The sequence below is a fragment of the Halyomorpha halys genome, unplaced genomic scaffold (genome assembly GCF_000696795.3).
Source record: "Halyomorpha halys isolate HHAL.00 unplaced genomic scaffold, Hhal_1.1 Scaffold1060.1, whole genome shotgun sequence".
NCBI lineage: Eukaryota > Metazoa > Arthropoda > Insecta > Hemiptera > Pentatomidae > Halyomorpha > Halyomorpha halys.
Genome location: NW_027113580.1, coordinates 181,490 through 191,064, shown reverse-complemented (window position 1 = coordinate 191,064; position 9,575 = coordinate 181,490). Strand labels below are relative to the sequence as shown.

General features: G+C 31.0%; 1 long non-coding RNA gene across 1 annotated transcript in view; it reads left to right on the top strand.

Annotated features, from left to right (window-relative positions):
- The window catches only part of LOC106688134 (uncharacterized), a 10,031-nt gene extending 2,515 nt beyond the window's left edge, over positions 1-7,516 (top strand). The window contains exon 3 of the long non-coding RNA XR_001344282.2: positions 7,268-7,516. This is a non-coding gene — a long non-coding RNA (uncharacterized lncRNA). The remainder of the gene's footprint in view (positions 1-7,267) is intronic.
- Positions 7,517-9,575: the final 2,059 nt, after the last annotated feature.

Sequence of the window (9,575 nt, the reverse complement as noted above, 5' to 3'; positions counted from 1 at the left end):
AAAATAAAATATATAAAGTAGAAGATTGGTGTTTTATAGTTTTTAATATTGTTATAGGTTTTTGTAGTACATGAATATGGGACGGAGTGTCCCGAAACGTTGTACAATGTTAATGAGTGAATAAATAATAACTTATTGAAAATGATGGAAGTAATTATAAACCTCAAAAAATTATAAAAAATTGACTCACCAGACTTCCTAGAGAGATAATCCAGACTATCAAATACTATTTTATTTCTTCTCTTCTTTTATTTGTATGTAATTTTCTTTTTTCCTTATTTTACATAATATAAAACCTAACTTATTATTATAATTATTATCTTACAATATCAACATTTTTTTAGTTGTTTTTGTATCTTTTTAGCCCTGATGAAGCTCTACAAATTGGGGCGAAACGTAATAAAACAAATAGTTGTATACTATTTTTGTTTCTCTTTAACCAACTAGTATTGGTACAGAACACCAATCATATCAGCCTTAATGAAGCCCTGCAAGGTGGGACGAAACCTTGGTTAACAATAACTAGTTTTTTTCTACTATTTTGGTACCTATATTGACCGCTACTCGGACTATCTGACTCCAATCTACTTCATGCGGTCAACTTTCTTCTTCCAATAAGTAATAAATAACTAACTACAAAAACAAACACTTCAATGTATATTTTTTTTGGTGATAGTAAGTGCTGGATCTACTTGTTTGCCACTTGCCACAAATTTTTGTTAACAAAGGAAATAACAAACGTCGGCATCGTTTTAATTTATTTTCAATATAAAAAAGAACAAAATAAAAATATATGAAGTAAAAGGAAACGTAAATATCAGCTATATAAGTTGTATATGATAAAAATTTATATAAATAGTACAATATAACCTATAAATTCAACCATCGTTCTAGAATTTTTATTAGAAATATTTTTATTTAATTACTGAGAAATATAATGTTTTCATAAATATATATTTGTTCTATATTATATAAAAAATAATTAACCAGATTTTAGACAATGTATTTACACCAAATCGATAGAATTTTAAAATACACAATCTTAAACAAGAGTTGCTTATTGAATCCGAACGTTGAGGAAATTCCTAAATTAATTAAAACACGAATATCAGTTGGCAGTCGTAAAACAATGCGAACTGAAAACAAACGCGTGGATGCTGGCACAAGCGCTCTTTGATTTCAGCCCAAAACCGACTCTGGTATACCATCCAATCCAAATAGTACAAGAGCTCAAGATGAGAAAAAGTCAGTTATTTCACCCCAATTTTTGATTACTATAATGAAAACTATGTATAATTACTTGACAAAATTGATGAGTCTACCAAGTATACGTAGGGGGAATAAAAAATGGCGGCTTTTTAAAAAAATAAAAAATAATTATTTTTTTCATTCGGAGCTATATATCTTTAAAACTACCCACAATAGGAAATCTAAGAAAACGTCATTTTAAGTAGAGTAAATTTGCTGAACTCTAAGCCCGAATAGAGCTATTTACGTTTAATAGTTCTCGAAATATGGCTTTTTAAAAAGCAACATTTCGTAAAAATGTAGTACAGAACGTGCTGAAAGATCAGCAGTTAGTGAATTTATTTTGAAAAATCTATATCTCAAAAACCATTTGACGTAGAGATGTCTATTAACGTTCTAATTAAAGCTATTTTGATATATATGGACAATAGTAGTATATAATGTTTATCTTCATAGGAGTAGCAGTTTTTATAATATTTGCTAAAATAAAATTGATTTATAGTTGTTCGGACAAATTTTCATTTGCCAAATTCATATTCATATGTGAATATCATAAAAAATACTACCCCTACGAAGATAAGTGTCATAAACTACTTTATAGTAAGTTAAATTTCCTTTATTTTGAGTGTTGGCAGACACATGTGCGTCTTATGGATCAAGATATTTTTAAAAAAAAACTAAAACACACTTCTAGTAAAGTGGGCCAACAAAATATTTTTTATGAAAAATCAAAGTTCTGTTTCTATTGTCTTTTTCGACTCTTGAATACAAATTTTCATATTAATAAAAATTATAAATTTTTGGAATATATTTATTTTCAGTCGATGTTTTATGTTCACAACAAAACAATTAAGTAAACATTCAATTCAACTGTTGGAAAGCTGAATTTCTACTCTTCACACTCAAATCAACATCTTTTTAGAGAGTCATTCATTTATTCTTATAATACTAAATGGAACATATTTAGAAAAATCCTCGAAGAAGCTTCGCTCATAGATGGTCATAGATGGTTATGGTCTGCTCACTTCCAAACATTTAGAGGGATATCTTTAATAGGTCGCCATGTAGACCCGTGAATCGACTCTGAGATAAATCTAAATGTTGCCTGTGGATATCTCCCCGTATCAAGGACCCCAGTTTGGAAGTCGTGTCGTAATCCACTGAACGTTCCAAAGCCTACGGCAACGGCGCAGTAGACCATGACCGAGATCTAATCTTCCCTCTCATCTCTTCTTATTTTTATGTCCTCTTATCGTGCTGTTTAATCTCTGCAGTCACACAGCCGGTCAAAATCTTAAGGCTACCTCAAATTTAGAAAATTCGATATATTGTGGAATAAATGTAACTAAATATATCGTATATAATACAGAAGATATTAGTACAAGAGCCCAAGAGGAGAAAAAAGGCAGTTATCACACCCCAATTTTTGATTACTTTAATGAAAACTATCTATGATTAATAGTCAAAATTGATGAGTCTGCCAAGTATAGGTAGGGTGAATAAAAAATGGTGGCTGTTTCAAAGCTATAAAAATAAACTAATTTTTCATTCAGAGCTCTATATCCTAAAAATTAGAAACAACAAAAGAAAACCTAAGATAACGTCATTTAAAGAAGAGTAAATTTGCTAAAATATGGGCCCTAATAGAGTTATTTACGTTAAATATTTTTCGAGAAATAGCTTTTTAAAAAGCAACATTTCATAAAAATGTTGTATGGGTCGTACTGAAAGATTAGCAGTTAGTGAATTTATTTTGAAAAATTTACATCTCATAAACCATTTGACGTACAGATGTTTATTAGAACTCACATTAAAGCTAGTGTAATGAGCTATAATGTAGTTTATAATGTTTATCTTCATAGGAGTAGCAGTTTTCATGATATTTACTAAAATAAATTGATTTATAGTTGTTCGGACAAATTTTCATTTGCCAAATTCATGTTCATATGTGAATATCATAAAAAATACCACCCCTATGAAGATAAGTGTCCTAAACTACTTTATAGTAAGTTAAATTTCCTTTATTTTGAGTGTTGGCAGACACATGTGCGTCTTATGGATCAAGAGATTTTTTAAAAACCCAACATTTTATACGATCAACTAGATATTAACATTTTGTGAGTTTATTTTGTCAAATATCATAAGAACCAATACTCCTACAAAGATAAACATAATTAACTATTTTTTAGTAAATTTAACTAGCTTTAATTTGAGCGCTAGAAGACATCTGTACGTCCAATGGTTTCAGAAATGAAGTTTTTCATAAATCAAACTTATTGTCCGAACAACTATAACCAATTTATTTTAGCAAATATCATGAAAACTACTATTCCTGCGAAGGTAAAGGTCATAAACTTCTTTATAGGTCATAAACTAGCTTTAATTTGAATGCTAGTAGACATTTGTACGTCACATAGTTCCTGAAACATAGAATTCTCTGTAAGAAATTTTCCTTTTAAAAACCTATATCTCTAGAACTATCGGACGTAAAGAGCTCTTTTAGGGCATACATTTCAGCAAATTTACTCTTCTTTAAATAATGTTCTCTTAGATTTTCTAGTGTTGTGGGTAGTTTTTAGGATATAGAGCTCCGAATGAAAAATTAGTGTTTTTTTAAGGTTTTGAAACAGCCGCCATTTTTTATTCCTTCTACCTATACTTGGCAGACTCATAAATTTTGACTAGTAATTATGAATAGTTTTTATTAAAGTAATTAAAAATTGGTGCGAGATAACTGTCTTTTTTTCTTCCCGGCTCTTGTACTATATATGGTCCTGGTGCGATAAAAAAATAAATAAATAAAAAAGTCAAACGTTAATTAAACTATTTATTTTGAGCCAACGTTTCGCAGGGTATTATCAGGGCTAAAAAAGATAAGTTAGAAAATAGATAACTTGGAATAAAAGTAAGGTGTGACTAAATATGATTTAATATATGTGAAAATTTATATCAAAATAAAAAAGTAAATTAAAAAAAAAAAGATGTACAGTGAAAAGTATAAATAAACAATAACTACAAAATATATAATAGATAATTAATGAAAACGGAAATAATAACAAATAAAATAGTAGGTGACGGTAGCAGCGTGGTAGTGCGCCTGTCTGTTAACCCACAGGTTGCGAGTTCCATTCCCCGGTCTATCCAGGATTTTTCACGGATATAATTATACAATACTCACTCACATCCTCCCCCCGGGAATTTGTGAGGCCCGATAGCTAATGGCTGGCACTCATAAAAATAGGCGTGACAGTGGCGAACTCACCCTATGAAACCACGTCATGAACGCGATTTATATCCTAAGTACATCGCGCAAGGCCTTGGACTTCCACGGTGCGTCGCGCCAATAATAATAATAATAAAGTAAGTAAAAAAGAAATATAAAAATAGAGTACACACTAAAAGATGGAGAATAAAATAAAAAGAAAAAAATAGGACATCCACATTAATAAAAGGTGGTAAAACCAAAAAATGTGTGGATGAGAAGACCAAAAAGATAGAAAAGTGGAGGAAAACGTAAATAATATGAAATAATGTGAAATAAATATAAGCAAAAAGATATAAAATAATGTTAAAGTAAAGATAATATTAGGAAATTTAAGAAATACTAAATATGTGCAAACATCTTTTTTTCTTTTTCCTTTATTGATATTTCCAACTTTATAAAAAATACAAGTAAATTTGATCATAATGACATAATGATAATGATATGATACAGGATGTAGAGAAACTACCCAGTAGTAGAACCCTATAAACATTTTACAATATAAGGTCACGAGGCCATCTTCTTTTCAGACGCCTCGGAGGATTGCCAGGAATGGAAGAGGAAGCAAGGTTAGAAACTAGTGGGTTTGGGTGGTTAGGGAGTTTTCTGTCTTTTCAGTCTTGTGTGAGAATTCCAGGTTAATCGTTTGTCCAAATGTAGTCTAAGGTCAGATCCGCTGTTCGACAGGGGTAAGAGTAACATTATTAAACATCAATTATAAAGTATTTAATGTAAATATATGGTGCAAGTACCAATGAATGTAAAATAAAGAAGAAATAGACAAATGAAAATATAAAAGATAGAAGATGGATATTAAATATTAATTATAAATGTAATGATGAGAAGATAGTTGAGCGCGAATAATACATGTGAGGAGAAGATGGTTCGGGGAGCGGTCACAGAATTATCAAATGAATTAATAAAATAGAAATATTAGTGACAACGTTTCGGACAGTATTCCTAGCCTTTGCAGTGTTAAACTGGGCAAAGAATGAACAACAAGATAACCAATGAACAAAGGATTGATGGAATGATCAGAAAATAACTAATATAAGTGTATTCAAAGAAAGTACACAGCGCCCCTCCTATATCCTAAAAAGCCTGCATCGCAAATTCTCTGTCCAATCTCGTACTACCAGGCCCCAGTTTATCTTGACATCTACCCTCTACCTCACCGAACTGCTGCGTTTGATAAATGATTTTTACCCGAGCTACATATCACTGGAACTCCATTCCCTCTAACATACGTCATGTACCAACCCTTTCCTCGTTTAAATCCCTTCTATTCAACTACCTTTTGCTTCACAAATCTGACTCATTTTTATAATAGTACAGATATTTTGTAATTAACTTTTTGTATTGTTTTTACTTAGTCAGTTTGTTTTTTAATTAATCTAATTTTTTTCTCTCTGTATATAAGTTATAATTAAGTGTGGCCTCACTGTTTTATGGCCAATAAATGTTATTATAAAATTAAAATTGCCTTTGTAATTGTTCTAAAGGGACCTAGTCCCAGAATAATAAACTATTTTTCATTTTCATTTTTTTCAAACCCTCCAATCCCAGATCACCAATATTTAAAACAGGAGAATTAAAATAAAATTCCACCAAAACACATTTACCCTTCGTCGTAAACCCATAACTTCCTGTTCCACAGTATCCTTTAATTATACCCCAGCCATGTTGAACAGATCCGTTACTTAGGACTACATCTGGATAAGCGAATGACATACAAGACTAAAAAGAAAGGAAACTACTCGTCTAAACTTTCAATCCGATACGAAAGGTGACCAATACGACATGCACATACGGAGTTGAGCTTTGAGGCTCCACTAAACTATCGAATTCCTCCCATATCCAATCTTTAGAGTCCAAAATTTTTAATGCTCCTTACCTTGTAACAATTCAAGTCATCCATCAGCGATATTCCATATGTTGCCGATTTTACCAGAAGCAGATACCAATCCTTCCATAATAAACTTCCCAACCGCCCAAACCCACGCGTTTCTAGCCTAGTTTTTCCTTTAATACCTAACAACCCTCCTAGGCGTCTGAAAAGAAGATGGCCCCGAGATCTTCTTCTCTAGCAACGTTTTTGGAGTTCTCATGATATCAATGGGTAGATTCTCCACATGTTAGTATCATGTCATTTTACTAATATAAAATTTACTAGTTGTATATAATTGTATGCATAATAATAAATCTATATTGTTCGTCAGCTTTTTTACTAATATCGATATTAAACATTGCTAACGCTATTATATTATATAATATACGAATATATAAACTAAATATCAATATTTCATTAAGTTAAGATTATGAAATTTTAGAGAAGGTTTTTAATTAAATATTAATTTATTATTTTGTTATTATTTAATTATTTTACATTATATGGATTTATATTTTTATTCATAGATATATTTTTAATTTTTTTATTTATTTTTAATTTTATTAGTATTATAGTAACATTATGGAATAAATAAACTGTATGAATATCAATAAATGCTTGTGATTATACTTATAGTACTTAATTGTGTTATTATTATTATTAATTTTTAAAAACTATTAAGAAAAAAAAAGTTATAGAAACAAGTTAGGAACAAAGTACTACGCGTCATATAATTATATTGATTATACTACTTATTTCTAATGTGTTGATCCTTTATATGAATGATTTCGAAACAAATATTATATAATTCTTATTCATTTTTTTTCATGAATGAATTAAACTAATTAAAAACTATTACTTTGTTGCAGGTACTTACCGGAATAATGTATGCATGTTTAAGTCAGGACAGGACACTACTTAGGGCTACTGGAACATGTCCAGGTTCGATACTTCAAAGTAGTTTGTGAATGCTAAGTTGCCTTTCAGAACTTCTTTGAAGCTCTCTAAAACTGTCCAACATTGACAAGTATGGAAAACTTTCTTTAAATAATTAGGAGACTTTCTTCAAGTTTAGGAGAAACAATTTTTAACGAGAGATGAAATTAAAAATGGAATAAAAGTTACAAATAGGTAATGTTTATTTTATTCCTAAGCAATGTCTCAAATCTTTAAAATATTAGCTGATAAAAGTCACTTGTTTGCTAATTAGGACATCAACTTTGTAAAATATAAGATCTCATAAATTCAGATCCAAGACATCAATGAGCTTAACATGATTAACTAAATTCAGTACATCACTCCAAGATAGTTAAATTCATCCTGAAGTAAAAGGGGGGCAGTGCTGCCGCATTTCCCAACTAAAAAATACCCGCTCAGAGCCTATAAAATAACCTTTTTACCCGAAAAATGGCCGCCACTTTACACGCTCTTGGAGAATCGTTATAACTGTAACTGTATGATAGTTAGAGTTGTTCTGTCGCACTAGCTCTGGCGTGATAGTTGATAGTACTAGTAATGTCAGTGAAGCAATTGTCACATAACTATCACATATATACGCCTTGGAAGTAAATTATCGTACAGTTTCCGTTATTGCAGCAAAAGTTTCTACTATAGTGTAACTATTAGTCATAATAGCATTTACTGTCACAGTTTGTTGTCGCACTGGGTCTGATGTGATAGTTGATAGCATACGTAACGTCAGTAATTTATATAATCCAACTATTATATTTTTCATTCAATGATTCTGCCTTCAATTTCTCATCTTACAATTAGCAAAACCCAATGTCCGTGGTATTACTTGGCTACCATCAGGAAGATAGCATAAGTAGGGTATTATCAGGGCTAAAAAAGATAAGTTAGAAAATAGATAACTTGGAATAAAAGTAAGATGTGACTAAATATGATTAATAATGAATATGATTTAATATATGTGAAAATTTAAATCAAGATAAAAAAGTAAATTTAAAAAAAAAGATAGACAGTGAAAAGTATAAATAAACAAGAATTACAAAATATATAATAGATAATTAATGAAAACGGAAATAATAACAAATAAAAAAGTAGGTGACGGTAGCAGCGTGGTAGTGCGCCTGTCTGTTAACCCACAGGTTGCGAGTTCCATTACCCGGCTCTATGCGGGATTTTTCACGGATATAATTATACAATACTCACTCACATCCTCCCCCCAGGCATTTGTGAGGCCCGATAGCTAATGGCTGTGAGCCCCAAAGCTCAACTCCGTATGTCCAGATTGGCCTTATTACAGTCATGTAGATCAGTCTTTTGTAATGTGTTGGAAGTTTAGACCGTTTGTCTAGTAAGTGCTGTAATAGTCGGAATCGACGTGCAGTTTTCTGTCCTTTCAGTTTTGTGTGAGGATTCCAGGTTAATCGTTTGACCAAATGTAGTGCAAGGTGGCGTATCTGTTCGACAGAGGTAAGAGTAACATTATTAAACATCAATTATAAAGTATTTAATCTTACAATTAGCAAAACCCAATGTCCGTGGTATTACTTGGCTACCATCAGGAAGATAGCATAATCCCACTCTCCTTAAAGCAAAAGGGATGGAGATTAGGCTATGCTCCTTAAAGGCCACTTTACGTTAATGTTTATCGGGATTACTCACATTTATGTAATCTGTAAAACCATTCATTTAATCGCAAATATAAAGGAAAAAGAAATTATAGTAAATGTTGTTTCCAATAATTTGTTATATCCATTATAAAAATTCCTTGAGCTGTTCTTAGGAAATTTGATTTTTCTCTGTTATGTTCTGGCTCATTTCAATGGGAATATTAAGGATCCTGAAGTATATTTACTGATCTAAAAAGTAAGGAGTAGATATAAAATTGCATTAACTTAGTCATTTGTTCAATTAATTAATTAATTAATCATTTGTTCAATTACACCGTTCCAATGTGGTTTACCGGATATCCTGTTCAACCCCATCCTGCAATTCCTTCTATATCGGCGAAACTAAAAACCATCTTAAGAACCGCATTTCCCTGCAAAAAACTTCCAACTCCTGTAATCCACTTGCATCTAAATTATTAGAACACGCATTAAACCTGAACCATACTTTTAATTTCGACAATCCTTCCATTCTTGCCACTGTCCCCAACCACACCAAACGTCTCATCTCAGAGTCCATTTACATAAATTTGACAGAGAATTC